Genomic DNA, 17775 nt, shown 5'->3' on the forward strand with positions numbered 1-17775 from the left:
TGTTGCTAAGAAGAAAATGTGACAAATGTGGCAAAATATGCAGCTGCTGTGAATCAACGGGCTCAATTATTCATGTGGTCATCATGCATTATTCATGATTAATTGATATATACTCGGATTAAGTGGAGGTTAGCTGGGGGCTACTATTGTGATGCCATTGCAATTAGCTACTCTCCAGGCTTTACATAAATCTCATTGGGTGCCTCCACAAAGGAGATGCTTTTAATAGCAAGATGTTCTTAGAAGAAAGCCAATGTTTTGTTGAATAAAAAAAATGTTTGCGTGTGTGTGTGTGTGTGTGTGTGTGTGTGTGTGTGTGTACACGATGAGCTCATGACTGCAGCCTTCTTAATATAAACCATCTATGATATAAACAGCCTAGCAGCATTGAGGGAGCATGTGACCTCCGCCGAAGGGTTCCTATTGGTGCTTACGTACTGTCCGAGGGCAGTGATTGGCTACTCGGAACGAAAATTCCCGCCCATCAACTGACAGTCACACAAAGATGACAAATGGACTTCAATAGGGACAAAGTGTACGCTCTACGTATTGGATTTCTTCGTCATTAGGAGAAAATAACATCACAACAACAATTATGTATTTGCGTTACACAATTAAATGTTAAAGAAGAAACCTTAATCGTGTTCTTTATAGGCTGTGAGCGGCTGTTTTGCTGCGGTGTCTGGCTCGCTCTAGTGGCCACGAAGCCTTCAAACAGCCTGAGTTAAGAGTCCGAGGTGTAATGCGCTCTGTGGCCACTTGAGGCCAGCGTTTCACACACATACCCAGAGAGCTTCTATTTCATTATTGACAGTCGATTTTGGATGTGAATAAGGGTGTGGCTTCATGATGTATTTAAATATTTTGCCGTTTCCTTACGTTCTCTTGGAGTAACGCATGACATATGTAGAAGGTGGGTCACCGTAAAGGTGTACAATTTTCTTCGGCTCTAAATTAGGGAAATGGCGGAAGCTTGTTATTGTAGCCAGCAAAATACATCTCTAAAAATGACCGACAAACACCTTTTCCCCCCAAAGCGTAACTTGATACCGGTCCATTAGTGATGAAAGTTGGGACGAAAAAATAAATAAAACAATAGTTAAATTGCCAACAGCAAAGCACGAGAAGCACTTTACGGCAAATGGACCCAAACTAGATAAGGAACGATGTGATTTATCCAGTCTGTGTTTCGATGCAATCACATTCAAAGTAATGGAGCTTTCAGACAGACACAAACCACAACACCACGGCTAAATGCACAGCTGAAACCCCTTCAAATATTTCCTATTTCAATGTTTTTTCATATATCACAACTGTTTTTTTCCCTGCTGTCTGTCTGGGCTTCTCCTCCCCGGCACCCTGCCAGCTGTCACCTAGGCAACCGTTTACACAGCCACAAATAGCACGCACAGCACAGTATCCCTTCGCGTATCGAACCGCATCGCGCGGCTTCACACTTTGCAGCCCTCCACACGGACAGATAGGACCCCCTGAAGATGAGATGGTGTCAGTATGAGGTGGAATCGCCGCTAAAATCTTTCTTTCCACTCAACAGAAAATCCATCTCAATGTCGGCCATCTTCAACCGGTGGCCTGATGGCCAAAAAACGCCTGGGAATGAAAATCAGAGCAACAGCATAACGCTCCTTTGATATAGAGGATCTTTGACTAGGGATGTTTTTTTTTTTTTTCAGTAGGTTCCTAAAAACAGCAGAGAGCGCCTGTCATATACAGGATCTTTGAGCAGCATTTTTGCAGTCAATTCTTAAAAACAGCAGAACACTACTTTTATATAGAGGATATTTGACTAGTGTTTTTGCAGTCGGTGCTTAAAAACAGCAGAGTGCTCCTGTCATATAAAGAATCTTTGACTAGGGTGTTTTTTTTGCAGTATGTGCCTAAAAACAGCAGAGTGCTCCTGTGATTCAGAGGATCTTTGAGTAGCATTTTTGCAGTCAGTCCTTAAAGACAGCGGAACTCTACTTTTATATAGTGGACTTTTGACTACTGTTTTTGCAGTAGGTGCTTAAAAACAGCAGAGCACTCCTGTCATATAGAGAATCTTTGACTAGGGTGTTTTTTTTTTTTACAGTAGTTTCCTGGAAACAGCAGAGCGCTCCTGTCATATACAAGATCTTGGAGTAGCATTTTTGCAGTCAGTTCTTAAAAACTGTAGAAAGCTACTTTTATATAGAGGACCTTTGAATAGTGTTTCTGGGTAGGTGCTTAAAAACAGCAGAGCTCTCCTGTCATATAGAGAATCTTTGACTCAGGTGTTTTTTTTGCAGTAGGTTCCTAAAAACAGCAGAGTGCTCCTGTCATATAGAGAATCTTTCACAAGGGTGTTTTTTTTTGTTGTTTTTTTTGCAGTAGGTTCCTAAAAACAGAAGAGTGCTCCTGTCATATAGAGAATCTTTGACTAGGGAGTTTGTTTGTTTTTTGCAGTAGGTTCCTAAAAGCAGCAAAGTGCTCCTGTCATATAGAGAATCTTTGAGCAGCATTTTTGCAATCGGTGCTGAAAAACAGCAAAGTTTTCCCAATTATACAGAGGATGCGCTATATCATTCCCATTTATCTATCATTTTTTAACTACGTCCTTAAAAACAGAAAAGTGTTCCTGTTCTATCGAGCCTGTTTTGACTGGCGTTTTTGCAGTAGGTTCTTCAAAACAGCAGAGCTCTTGTGCCATGCACGGTGGAGGATCTCTGACAACACTACATCCATAAAAACAGCAGAAAACTCCCATCACTTAGAGGATATATGACTTGCATTTTTCCAGCAGGTCCTTACAGTACATAACAATACAGCAAGCAGTCTATGAGCGGCGCTTAAGAAGGGAAGACGTGCCATCTTTCTTTATCCAGGCTCGTTGACATTTAGTCCGTCTTAGCAAGTCTACAGAAGCCTCCTTGATGCTGATGGCAATCTGTCATTACACTGGATTGTAAACCACACGCTTTCATCTCTTTGACTCGTGACAAACACTCATCACCCTGCCCGTCTCTAATCCGCATGGAATTATAATCCTCCCTGACATTATGAAGGTTAATTACACATTCTAGTACACACACACACACACACACACACACACACACACACACACACAGGATGAGTGTCCTGGCCTGACTCAGTCGAGGCGTGCAAACGACACCTTGGCAGGTTGTCATGGCAACACAACAAGGAAGGAGCAGCCTTCGGCTGGAGGACGAGGAGGTGATGGGGGAAAATATTTGACAACATTATTTATCATATTTGAAGTTATAAATAAAAAGGGTGTCATGTCATTTCTTTTTGGGGGGAGGGGCGGGGGCAGGAAGCGCTTGATGAGATTAAGGCTGAAGGAAAGAACAGGAGAGCATGCGTGGACACATAAGAGAAGGGGAAAAAAAAAAAGATGGATGTTTCCCCGAAAGCCGTGACATCACCCTTGGCACACTCCCGTTGCCATGGAGACACATTCACATTAGCCTACTCGCATGGCTGTCAGACATTCGCCTCTATGAGCGCCATGACAGTACAGTACATGTACACTGGTCCCTTGTTTATCGTAGTTCATCGGTTCCAGACCTGACTGTGATAAGTTATTATCTGCTAAATAGGATGTTTTATTTATAAATTGAATATTTTCATCGTTAGAACATAAAAAAACCTGCTTACGACCTTCTAAATACGCCCCCTGGGCAAGACATAACACCCCTATGGTCACCTTTACACTCCTATTACCCAATATAGTAGACATAAGAAGAGAAAATAAGACAATATAAACTCACACTTTTGCATTTGGAAAGCTCCTTGTTGTTGTTGTTCTTTTACTTCCTGTTTCCATACAGTACTTCCTGCGGTGGCTATAGTCTCATCAATGTAACATTACTGACACCTAGTGACCAGTATAGAATGCCACATTCTTAGAATGCGTCTTCTGAATGCCTTATAGTTGTGTTTTACTTCACTGAAACATTTTTATGCTTGAAAATGTTTAATTCAGTCAAATAAAATATAAAATTAGCTTAAATCTGCATTGTTTTTATTTATAAATGAAACATTTTTGAACTGAAAGCATTAAAAAAAATCAATTTCCGACCTACTAAATATGCTCTTTAACATTATTAGAGCCCTCTAGACATAAAATAACACCCCTATAGTCACCTTTACACTCCTATTACCCAATATAGTAGACATAAGACAAAATAAGACATAATATACACCTTAGCATTTGGAAAGCTCCTTGTTGTTGTTGCTTTTTTTTACTTTCTGTTTCCGTACAGTACTTCCTGTGGTGGCTATTGTCTCATCAATGTAACATTACTGACACCTAGTGACCAGTGTAGGATACTACATATCATCACATCTTTGAATGCATCTTCTGAATGCCTTATATTTGTGTTTGACATTTTTATGCTTGACAATGCTTCATTTCAGCCAAATAAATTGCTTAAATAGGCATAGAAATGAAATATTTTGGTAGTTAGAGCATAGAAAACCTGTTTACAACCTTCTAAATACGCCTTTTAAAATTATTAGAGCCCTCTACACATGAAATAATACCCCTAAAGTCACCTTTACAGTCCTATCAAAATATGACATAATATAGGCTCACATGTTCTCACGCATGTTCCGTTTTCTGTACAGTACTTCCTGTGGTGGCTATTGTCTCATCAATGTAACATTACTGACAACTAGTGACCAGCGACTTTTATGTTTGTATTTTATTTCATTTAACCATGTTTATGGACGAAAATGCTTCATTTAGGCCAAAAATAGGGAATTTTTTTTTTCTAATAATTATTGATAAATGGAATATTTTCATTGCTAGTGCATAGAAAACCTGTTTACGACATGCTAAATACACTTTTTAACATTATTAGAGCCCTCAAGACATGAAATAACACCCCTATAGTCACCTTTACACTTCTATTACCCACTATTGTAGACATATTAAGAGAAAAAAGCTATAATATAGACTCACCCATGTTCCGTTTTCTGCAGTGGCTCTTGTCTTATCAATGTTACATTACTGCCACCCAGTGGCCAGTGTTGAATACTACATATCACCACAACATCTTTGAATTAGTCTTCTGAATACCTTATATTTGAATTTTACTGCGATGAGCCATTTTTATGCTTGAAAATCCTTCATTTAGGCCAAAAATACAAGTTTGCTTAAATATATTATTTTTACCAATAATTATTCATACATTTAATATACTGTATTTGTAGTTAGAGCATAGTTATGACCTAAACACGCTTTAACATTATTAGAGCCCTCTAATCATGAATTAACACCCCATAGTCAGCTTTACACTCCTATTACCCAACATGGTAGTCTTAATTAGACAAAACAAGACACATAAGACATAAATAAGACATAATATGGACTCGCACGTTAGCAGTGAGAGAGTTCCTTGCTCTTTTTAACTTCCTGTTCTGTATAGTACTTCCTGTGATGGCATACTACATATCATCACAATGTCTTTGAATGTGTCTTCTGAATGCCTTATTTTTGTACTTTACTTTATTTTTATGCTTGAAAATGCTGAATTTAGACCAAGAATATGCAAAATTTGCTGAAATAAGCATGTTTTGACAAATAATAGGACATTTGCAACCACAAAACAGCATGATTTATTAATCCATATATTTTTTGAAAAAACAAGATCCAGTGACTCAGCGAAATTGGAAGCCCAAAGTGGCGAGGGATTGCTGTAATTTGCTTCTTTGCAACGTCTGAGGTCCGCCTGTATTTGTTCTTTTGCTAGCTAACAGGCTACTCTCAAAATCATGCCAGACGGCGGGATTGAACATATTTCAGTGTACTGACATCAAAACAATGTCTCATTTGGAGTGTTTTTTTTGGTCCACTTCCCAAACACCTCCTTCAGCAAGTTTGTGGCAGAAGGTCACGTGATGCCAGCTAACGAGATAATTATCAGTGCAGGCCCGAGCGTGAAACACGCGTCTCCAAATTGCGGCTTTAAGGATTAAAACCCATCTCGCTGATTAACAAAAGGGAGAACGTCTGCCTTTCCAAACTGCTGACAGCAATTTGCGTTTGGAACGCCACCACCAGAAGAAGGAGAGGAGGAGGAGGAGGAGGTGAACGAGCCCTGCGAAGCCAAGCGGGCCTTCATCCTGTTCCCGTGAAAGTGTGGAGGGAAGCCGGCCAAGCGTCCTGCTCAGCACAAACACAATATGTTGGCTCGGAGGGAGCGCGCCTAGCGGGAACTCTGATTGCGGCGGCCGTAAGCTGCTTGCTTGGTGACACGACGCCGGTGAGAGGAAGCGATGATGCGGGAGAAGACGTGCAGGAATGCTGAGTCATCATCTTACACGTTCACATACATAGCCGTGAGAGGCTAGACCGGGGGTGTCCAAAGGGCAGCCATTAGTAGACTAAAGCTCTTTTTTTGCCGGATTTTTTTGACAGATAAAAACAAACGGGCACTCGCACCCCCACACAACTCAGGGTTCACGTGAGTCGGAGGGCTTGTTTCCATTTCCTGTTGCCACTGAATGGCGCTGAAACAAATTCAGGAAGTGACCGATACAGTACGTACCTGTGGAACTGAGTTATTACCGTTTACAGTTTATTGGCGAATTGTCAAAGTTTGTCAACATGCCCCGCCCACATCTTAGGGGACAGCCTAAAATCTTTCACAATACAACATCGCCCGTCTGTCTAGTATCTCTGATTTTCATTTGGGCTCATTTGCTCCAAGTGCCTAAGACTAGTTAGTTGAAATACAACCCCCAGTTTTCGCACCAAATTGCAGATGGAAACCAAAATGGCTGACATCCTCTTTGTTTTGGAACATGGCTTCTTGAGAGCTTCTTGTGCATCCAAATTTTGTGACGTTCTGTGAAACTGGTGGCCTTTTCAAAGTTTACTGAGTGACTTTTGGTCCTTCGTCTTTGGGACCCCCGAAATATCCCATTTTTGCACCAAATCTGACGCGTTTGCAAATTTTGTTGAGTTTTCATGCATGTTAAGGCCCTCAAAAATGCAAGAAAAGTTGCAAAATATACATCAAACAATAATAATAAACGTAGCAGTTTTAAGAGGGTCTCGCATGTCTGTGCTCCGGCCCTAAAAACAGAAGCTAATAATCCTTTAATATATCAAATTAATATTACATTCAGTTTATTCATTTATTTTAAAATAATGACATTTAAATTAAATTAAATTAAATATATAATACATTCAATGAAATTTTAATAAATTAAATATATAATATTTCAATACATATAAGTTAATATGATTTATTTAGTCATTTATATGTATTTTTTTATCAACATGCCAAGAGCCAATGAAAATGAGCCGGGGGCCGAAAGCTGGGGGCCTGCACTACATGGACAACGGGATCGTAGTCAATTAATCAATCAATCAATCAGAGGCTCGGCAAAATGTCGGCTTTGCATTTCGTTTATTTTGTGGTCGTTTAAATAGCAACACTTCCTGTAATTGTATTCTGGCTCTGCTTTGGAGTCCACAGCGGGTCCGCTCGTGGCGGCTATCGATCCGTTTACCTTCAGCCGAGCCAAGTTCTTGTCAACTCGTGAATCAAGCTGGGCCTGAAGCTGAATCCTCGATCTTAGCCGGACGTGTTGTATGCGTCCGACCTGGTGGTGACGCCTTTGGAAGACCCTTTTCTGTTCGAGATGCGTGAAGATTATCGCAATGAGGATGGCTTACAGGTGTAGGCATGATTGGAGCACAGTGACTAAAAACCACGCTGGCGCCTCATGAGAGGACTGACATGGGAGGGTGTGGGATGGAAAGGACCAAACGTGGGCCGGCGTCTTACATAATAAGCCAGTGGAGTCCATTTCTGTGAAATATACTGTAAATAAGACCAGCCAGGGCCGCATACAATAAAAAATGTAGTATGCAGGGGCCCACTGCAGACGTTTCATGGTGACGTACACACAATCATAAATGATTCACGCTGTACAAAAAGGAAGATTACTACTCACCTGCACGTGAACAATATGCAGGAAGGAAGGACAACATCGATTTTGCCCTTTTTAGTGCATTTTTTGAGGCAGATGCAGCAAGTCACAGAAAAGCAGAGTCAAAGTGAAAATGTACATGAAATCAGACATTAGACATCGTAAAAAGTATATATATATATATATATATATTGTATACACCCTGAATTTATGAATTTGTGAATTATTTGGAAAATTCCATAGAATAAGAATTCATAAGCAAAATGTGCGTTTGAGAAAGGAAGTTTGATAAAACACAGTATTTTAAGAGAGTTTTTAAAATGTTTTTAATTCAGTTTTTGAAACAGTGTTTTAAATTCAGTTTTAAACCTTTTTTTTTATATATTCTGTTTTAAGATAAAAATTAAATTAAATTCTGCTTTAAAAATGTGTTTTTTTAAACATTCCGTTTTAAAAAATAGATATATTTTTTATTCTATTTGAAAAAAATGAATTTTAAAGATTCTGGTTTAAAAACTTTTTTTTAAACTTGGTTTAAAAATAGTTTTTTAAAAATTCCTTTTAAAAAAATCTTTTAAAAAATCCTGTTTAAACAGTTTTTTAATTCTGCTATAAAGCAAAAAAAAAATCAGTCTAAAAGAAAAAAAAGTGTTTATTCAGTTGTTTTTTTAACTGTTAAAACTGTTTTAAATTCAGTTTAAAAAATATATTTAAAAAATAATTCAGTCTAAGAATTTTTTTTTTTTTTTACAAAATTCTATTTAAAAATGTTTCTAAAAATTATGTCTTACGAAACTAAAAACAACTATATTTAAAAAATTGCTTCAAATAAAATTTCAGTTTAATTTTTTTTTTTATTCAGTTTTCTAAAAATTCAGTGCAAAAAAAATTGGATTTGACATCTTCATTTTCCAGAAGTGTACATCGGATCAGATTTATTTGCACTGATTTTTTTTCCACTGAATATTTACATAAAGAAATTTAAAACTCCATATTTTAGCAAAGTCAATTTTTAAACACTGTGTTTTAATCTGACTTTCGAAACACATATTTTGGTGATTTTTTTTTTTTATTTTCAGTGGAAATTTCAGCAATTTGATGTAAAAAAAACTGTTCACAAAATTTAAATTACATGAATTCAGGGTCTAAAAATGCTTTAGTAATAAAGAAGCAAACTAATCTTGATATTCTTCTCCTAAGAAATGGACAATGACAACTAAGAAGTGCGATGGTCTCAGGATTTTTAGGGTTTGTGGAGGCAACATTGCCGAAATCAAATCGCAAAGGTCTCGAGCAGCCACGGCAACAATCCTATTGATCTTGAATGGCATCCAAAGCAAGGCGGCTAGCATGTAGCGTCACTTCCCGCCACGTGTGGATGCTTTCTTGACGCGGTTTAGAAATGAATCTCAATTCAACTGCCCGATTGTTGTATTGCGTCGTAGCAAAAACCCTGTTGACTTTGAATTGTGTTGCAAACAAGGTCAGAGTTGAAATCACTGCCTGGCGCTATCAATTTACCGATCATTAGAGTAAAAAAATAAGAATCTTTAAAAGAGACTGATGTCCACAGTCAAAGCAAGAACTCTATTGCTTTTGACTTGAAACAAGATGACTAATGTAGCAAAGATAAAAAGTAAAAAATTATAATATAATAAAAATTATTTAATTATTATTTATATAATATTTATATTATTGTTCTAATTAATTTTACATTCCATTATAAAATAACATCCTTTACACGCAGATTACTACACTGTAGACGCCTGTGTGTCTAACTGCTGAGTAACTTCCCCAGCTTCCTGGAGGGATGCGGTTGCCACGGTTACGGCCGCTAACACCTTTTCTGTCCCTCTCCTTACATCAACGGAAGCGCAGCAGCCTTGGCCTTCATTATTCTACATTGTAGAGCAAAAACAAAACAAAACAAAAAAACACTCGACTCCAATGCTTCCTGGCTTTTGTTGTTCTCACGGCAACGCCCGACTGTCTCATCCTCTCGTCGTCATGGCGACGCGGCCATCACTTCTCATCAGCTCACGGCGCTTCTTCCCACCGAAGTCCCTTTCGCCCATTTACCTTTGTTCGCTCGTACCGTAGGGCTTCCTGTGTACATGAATACTTCCATGACTACTTACTATACAGCACAGAGCCGTGTAGAGTGAATGGAGCGAGGTTCCTCGGGCTGGTGAAGTTAGCGCGTCATCAACAGCAACCCCACTTCTTTCGCACGGTGCCATGTTTATTTTCCCCACGTTCTTTAGATGGAAATTAACCTCTGAGCCTCAGGTGGAGCTGACTTTTTACCTTCACGTTCCGACACTGAGCTTCTTATTGAGCATTTTGATGCTACTTTAAAAAAAATACACACGCACACACAATTAAGCAATACAGTAGATGCCCTATTTTCGTGGTTGTTACCTCCCGGGACCACCGGCTACGCCCATAAAAATGTCTACTTTTAAACACACAGCTCATGCTTCCCCCTCCAAACCCTCCTGCTTGCTTGACGTTGACGTTCTCCTCTGATTTCAGATCAACATTTGCAATAAAAGTAAAAAAAAATCTGTACATTCTGTACATTACATTCATACTTGATTATATCAAAATAATAAATTAGATATATAAAAGGAAAATAAGAATCTAAATATTTCATAAGTAGAATTATTTATTACAAATTATAAATAAAAATTTAAAAAATAAAAAAATTATAAATATTTTTAATGCAGTAATCATTCGCCACGTCACACTTCAAATTTCGTAGCTTCACTCTCACAGTTTTCCAAAAATATATGAATTACTACATCATGCTGTTTGTTGTTTGAATATGGCCTATTAGTTTTACACATTTTCAAGCATAAAAATGTCTAAATGAAGTAAAATTCAAATATTGGGCATTCAGAAGACGCATTCAAGGAGGTTGTGATGATATGTGGCATTCTACACTGGTCACTAGGTGTCAGTAATGTTACATTGATGAGACGATAGCCACCGTAGGAAGTACTGTACGGAAACCACAAGTAAAAAAAGAAACAAGGAACTCTCCCAACGCTAACGTGTGAGCCTGTATTATGTCTTATTTTGTCTTATTATGTCTATTATGTATAGTGGGTAATAGTCGTGTAAAGGTCATTATCGAGATGTTATTTCATGTTGTGGGGGTGTGCTGGAGCCTATCCCAGCTGACTTTGGACGAGAAGCGAGAGGTACACCCTGGACTGGTCGCCAGCAAATCACAGGGCACATATAGACAACCCCATTTATAAATAATTCTCAGTAAAATAAACCCGCATTTTAAAAAAATATCCTATTTTTGGCCTAAATGAAGCATTTTCAAGCATAAAAATTGCTAAATAAACTAAAACACAAATATAAGACATTCAGAAGACGCATTCAAAGATGTTGTGACGATATGTCGCATTCTACAATGATCACTAGGTGTCAGTAATGTTACTAGCCAATACAGGAAGTACTGTACGGAAACAGGAAGTAAAAAAACAACAACAAGGAACTCTCCCAATGCTAACATGTGTAAGTCTATATTATGTCTTATATACGTCTTATTTTCTCCTATTATGTCTACTATATTGGGTAATAGGAGTGTAAAGGTGACTATAGGGGTGTTATTTCCTGTCCAGAGGGTTCTAATAATGTTAAAAAAAGCGTATTTAGAAGGTCGTGAACAGGTGTTCTCTGCTCCAACTATGAAAATATTCCATTTATAAATAAAGAATCCTACTCTGCGGAAATTCACTTATCACAGTCGGTCTGGAACCAATTAACAACGATAAATGAGGGATTACTGTTTTTGTTTTTTTTTCCAAAACAGTGGTACAAGTATACTTCACATTTTACCTGTATTACCTCCTATGTATTCATTATTAGCGACTTGGGGTGAATGAGATGTGTCTTCTGCAGAAGAAACTGGGTTTTTTTCAGCGAAAAAACAATTTAAATGACATTTGTGAGGCTTTGAATGCTGAAACGCAAATGAAATTGAGAAAGAACATTTGTTCAGTGTCCATCCTGACGTGATGCACACTGCATGTTCTTCATCTGTGAGAGACACAGCTGACTAAGCAAAAGGTTACATTTTACACAACATTCTTGGCCGGCTGCCTTTTTTAGATTCCAACATTTAAAGGAAACATCAAGACTGGCCATGGAGCTTTTTTCCGAATATGTTAGCCCCCCCCCCCCACAAAAGTACAAAAAAACCCCCAATTTTAATGTCTTTACGCCATTTTGATGCAAGACTCAATTGAAACAAAGTGGATGATGGGTGTGGGGTGAGGGTTGGGGGGCATTTTTGGCATCAACAGGCTGCATCAGCGCGAACACACCCCAGCCAACGCACAACTATAACTCCCATTTTCCATCAGCAGCGCACACACACACACACACACACACACACACACACACACACACGCACAAATACATACTGTATATGGGGATGTCAATAGAGGAGTGGCCCAGCAGAGGGGTCTTGCAGCAGGTGTGTCACACCTGCCCCATACTTTTGTAAAAAGCTGCCAAGTTGACAGCCCAAATAAGCCTTGAACGAGCAAGACAACAATCAACGCAACAACAAAAGACGCCCGACAAAGACATCGGAATCACATTTCAGCAAACATTCCTCGCCTTTTTACCTTCTTCCCTTTCTTCTTGCGATGGGCAGACTTCCCCGACGCCTTTTCCCGAGCCTCCTCGCTCATCGCGGCCGCTCCGAGGGTCCCCGGAGACCCCTTGTTTACATCCAACAAAATTCAGAGATTAAAAAAAAAATTTATAAAAAAAAAAAAGAGGGCTTCTAATCCAGCATGGGCGAGTACAAGCAGGCAAAGATGTGAGTGTGTAAGTGTGTGTGTGTGTGATGCACACATACATACACACACACACACACACACAGAGCCAACGAGGCGGACTGACTGGGCGGAACCAGGAGGGACGCCTTCTCGCTCTTTCTCTCTGCTCACACTCACACACACACACTCTCACACACACACACACACACACACACACACACACACACACACACACACACTCTCTACAAGTGGGAGTGGAGCAGCAACAAGCTACAGCAGCCATGATGTTTGTTTACCTTGTGGAGCCAACAAGCATGCGGCGCTTTGAATTTTACAGCTTCACTCTTATCATGGTTTTTCAAAAATGTATGAACTAATATATAGTCGCTGTTTGATGGGTGAATACAGCCTATTATTGGTCAAAAAATATGCAAATTTAAGCAAATTCGACATAATTTTTTGTCTAAGTTAAGCACTTTCAAGCATTACAATGGCCAAATGACCTAAAATACACGGTCACTCGGTGTCAGTCATCTTACATTGATGAAACAATAGCCGCCGCAGGAAGTACCTGCAGAACAGTAAGTAAAAAAAAGAACAAAGAACTCTCACGTGCTAATATGTCCATATTGTTTCTTATATGTCTTATTTTCTCTTATGTCTACTATATTGGGAAGTAGGAGTGTAAAGGTGACTATAGGGGTGTTATTTCATGTCTAGAGGGCTCTAATAATGTTAAAAAGTGTATTTAGAAGGCTGTAAACAGGTTTTCTATGCTGTAACTAACAAAATATTCCATTTATAATATTATATTATTAGTAAAAAAATGGAAGGAAATGGTTCCTATTTGGGGCTTAAATGAAGCATTTTCAAGCATAAAAATGGCTAAATAAACTAAAATATAAAAATTCAGAAGACGCTTTCAAAGACGTTGTGATGATATGTAGTATCCTACACTGGTCACTAGGTGTCAGTAATGTTACATTGATGAGATAGCCACCACAGGAAGTACTGTACGGAAACAAGACATAAAAAAAGAACAACAAAGAACTCTCCCAGTGCTAACGTGTGAGTCTACATGATGTATTTTATATAGTATATATTTATATATATTATTTTCTCTTATTATGTCTACTATATTGGGTAATAGGAGTTTAAAGGTGACTATAGGGGTGTTATTTCATGCCTAGAGGGCTCTAATAATGTTAAAAAGTGTATTTAGAAGGTCGTAAACAAGTGTTCTATGCTCCAGTTACAAAAATGTTCAATTTTTAAATAAGGAATCCTACTTTGAAGGAAGTAGGGTTCACTTATCACAGTCGCGTCTGGAACCAATTAACCATCATAAACGAGTGGCTGCTAACGCATGAATGCTAACATCCACACCAGCAGGGACGCATTCATTAAAGTCTTCAAGAACATTATAAATCACATAGACCATTTTTTAGTTGCTCTCATTTTGCCTGAGTTACAGTAACGTGTCCTCATTGATGATCCAATAAAGGTGTTGATTGACGCCTAAGTGCACATAAATGTAGTGTATATAGTGCCATTTGATGGCGTGGAGCTGACTGGTGCACAATGGAGTGCAGTACTCAGCTCCAACCAGCAGAGGCACTGTTGACTCAGTCTCAACTAGAATGATTCTGCTGAATATGATGACACTGCTATTGAAATATTGAGAACATTCCCCATTCACGATTTCACATGACTGGATGGATTTGTTTGTTTCACTTCTACTCCTGAACCGCTGCACACAAAAGGGTGAAAATGCGTTAAAACTTGTTCCCCTACTCTGTTGCGTGTGCCATTATTTTTCTCACAAATACACCACATGAAGGCACGTTTATTAAACCCCACAAGTCACATTGAGTCAAAATTTCTCACACAGCTCAATGCCCTCTACAAACACCCACTGTAACTTTGGGGTGTTCAGCCGAATGACCACCAAATTTGGTCCACACCTTAAGGGGCCTGACGAGTGCCTGTGCCGAATTTGAGCAAAATTGTCTGAAAAAAATGGCCGCCATGGCCGTCAACTTGCTACTAATATTGCCCAAAAGTCATTGCGCTTTTGTCTACTGATGAAATGAAAATAATTGTTGTTGCATATAATAATAATATCAAATAAATAAGATTGTGGGCAAACATGAACATTATTCTTATTGCATATAATAATAATATGAAATAAAGAAAATCAGTATTAGAATGAGATAAGACTGTTTCCATAGATTGATAGAAATTGTGAGCAAAAAAGAAAAATTTTGTTGCATCTAATAATACAGAATACATAAAACAATAATTATTATTCTAAAATAAGATGTTACATTTTCTTACATACTTGGAGAGAATTTGTCAGAAAAAAATGTAATACATTTTTTGTATATCATAATAAATAATACAATAAACAAGTAATAAGACATGTATTTTTTAACATAAATTGTTAAAAATTGTGAGAAAAATTTAAAAAAATGTTGCATAGACAATAACAAGATAAAATAAATGCAATAATTACTATCATAAAAACCTTTTTTTATGTACATAAATTGATAGAAAAAAATGAAAATTGTGTTTCATATAATAATATCAAATTAAAAATATATAATAATAATAAAATAAGACATTTAATTTGTGGACATAACTTGATAGAAAATGAAAAATGAAAAATTGTTGCATGTAATAATAAGAAGAAATAAAATTATAATAAAATATTTTTTTACATAATTTCATAATTGTGAGCAAAACTGAAAATACATTTTGTTGTATATATTACTACTACTACTACTACTACTACTAATAATAATAATAATAATATGAAAAAATAAATATTATCATAATAAAAATACAACATTAAATTTCATCATCTTACGTGAGCCTCTTAAGCACGAAACGCAATTAAGTAAGGTTGTGAAACTCACAATGATGGCGCAATTAGCTCTTAATTATACTCTTCAGCTTCGAGAGGGCTCGCTTCCTTGCAAAAAGAAAAAGAAGCCAGCCTGACATCTAGTGGCCATATCTTGACATGACAACTATTTGTGCACCAATTTTAGCACAAAAAACAAAACAGAACACACAAGCATGTATTTCATCATATATTCATGCAAAATCAGCAGAGTTTAATTCACTTTTCACTACTTGATGAAAGCACAATTTCCTCCACATCCGGCCAGCGCAAACACACCAAGACAATGACTGTGCTTGTGTGTGTGTGTGTGTGTGTGTGTGTGTGTCTGTGTGCAAGCACGTGTAACACAATACTTTTTACAGTGGGCCATAAAAGGCCTCCTGGTGAAAGGGAGCAGGTTTTATGTTGGTCTTTAAGTGCGTGGTTTGAACGGGCCGTGGAGAGCGCTGGTTGGGTGGCATGCAGGTTTGTAAGTGCTAGCGCATGGCTAATGCAGCATAGCAGCTCAGAGACACACACACACGCACGCACACACAGAGTCGTCTTTAAGTCTATAAGTATTACTTTTCCATCCTGTGTAGGTGTCCCAATGCTTTTGCCTATATAGTAAGACAAATTAATCATTGACTAAAATGTGTCATGTGACAAAAGCAAAGTCAAAGGCTAAAAACGGTTGAAGGTTGAAAAGTCCAGACGACCGGGGAGCCTATGTGAGCGGAAAATATCCTCCTAATGTTCAAAATTATTGCTTTTGTTACTTTCAATGCAACTTTAAATATAATTCTAATTATATTATTATTATATAATATAAAATAATTATAACTAGAAATAGTCACAATACTTAAATATGAATAATTTATTTTTATTTGTTTGAAATTGAAATGTATTGAAGTAAAAATAGTGATAATCTGAGGCTGAAATCAATCTGAGTAGTTGAATAATAGTAAGTTATTTTTAATTATTAAATAAAAACATAAAATACATAAAAATAACTAAAAACATAAATAAAATAATCCGAACTCAGGAGCGGCTCTGGGCGTCTCCTATGGGCTGGGTGTTGGGGCCCTGGCCGCACCGTCTGCAAGAAAAGGTCGCAATAATAATAATAATAATAATAATAATAATCTGTGGCGGTCTAAACGTATCAGTGGCGGGCCACCACACTAATAAATGGATGCATGGGAGACATTGCACAGTGACGTTGTTGTCCATGTGTGTCCATGATGCTCGGCCTCTACAGAGCGTGCTTGTCTGAGACGGTGTAATCAACACCAACACTCCATTATCAGAACCAGCAAAGGGCAAATACTGATCCAGTCACAGAGAATAAACGCTCCTTTATCCAAACGCAGTCCCGGGGCTTTAAGGGGTTTGATTGTCGCTGCAAACAACTAAAGTGATTCTTTATGACTTCCACATCTCTGCCAGCATCCCTCAACGTGTGCATGCATGGGTGTGCGTGTGTGTGTAGCTTGAAGCCATGATTGAGCCCAAATCATCAACTGCAGAACCTTCCAGCATTCGGACCTCTGCTGGACGTGCACGCCACTGAGAGGCACATGCAGCCAGCATTACTTTTTCACTTTCAGCTCCTTCCGTGCTCTGATAGTTGTCGAGAGTCGTACGTGCACGCCTGCAAACGTGCCACAGGCGATTGCCCGCAAGCGCGTAAGAGGCGCAGCGAGCCGCCGCCTGGCAGTGATGCTAACGTGAGCTAATGAGCGTCCCAGCTGCACCAATTCACATCCGTTCCAAAAAGCATCTATGACGTCATCACGCTAATGCACGAAAAACACATTCAGGATCGCCATTATTCCTGTGGCACAAGCGGGATATCGCCCTCCATTAGCGGGAATTAATGGCCCGCCCGGCGGGTCCTGTTAATGGCCACCTTTATTGGATGTTGGACCAAGTTACTTTGGGAATAATGACTAGCTGTGAAGAACTGAAAGAAAGAAATATGCCCATTTTTACTGTATTTTATTGAAAGAAAGATAAATGGACTGTGTGTGTACATATATATATATATATATATATATTTTTTTTTTTTTTTTTATTTTTTTTTTACCTATTTACCTAATACTAGCTTCTGTAATAGTAGCACAACATTTGAAT

Source organism: Dunckerocampus dactyliophorus, chromosome 15 (genome assembly GCF_027744805.1).
Source record: "Dunckerocampus dactyliophorus isolate RoL2022-P2 chromosome 15, RoL_Ddac_1.1, whole genome shotgun sequence".
NCBI classification, from domain to species: domain Eukaryota; kingdom Metazoa; phylum Chordata; class Actinopteri; order Syngnathiformes; family Syngnathidae; genus Dunckerocampus; species Dunckerocampus dactyliophorus.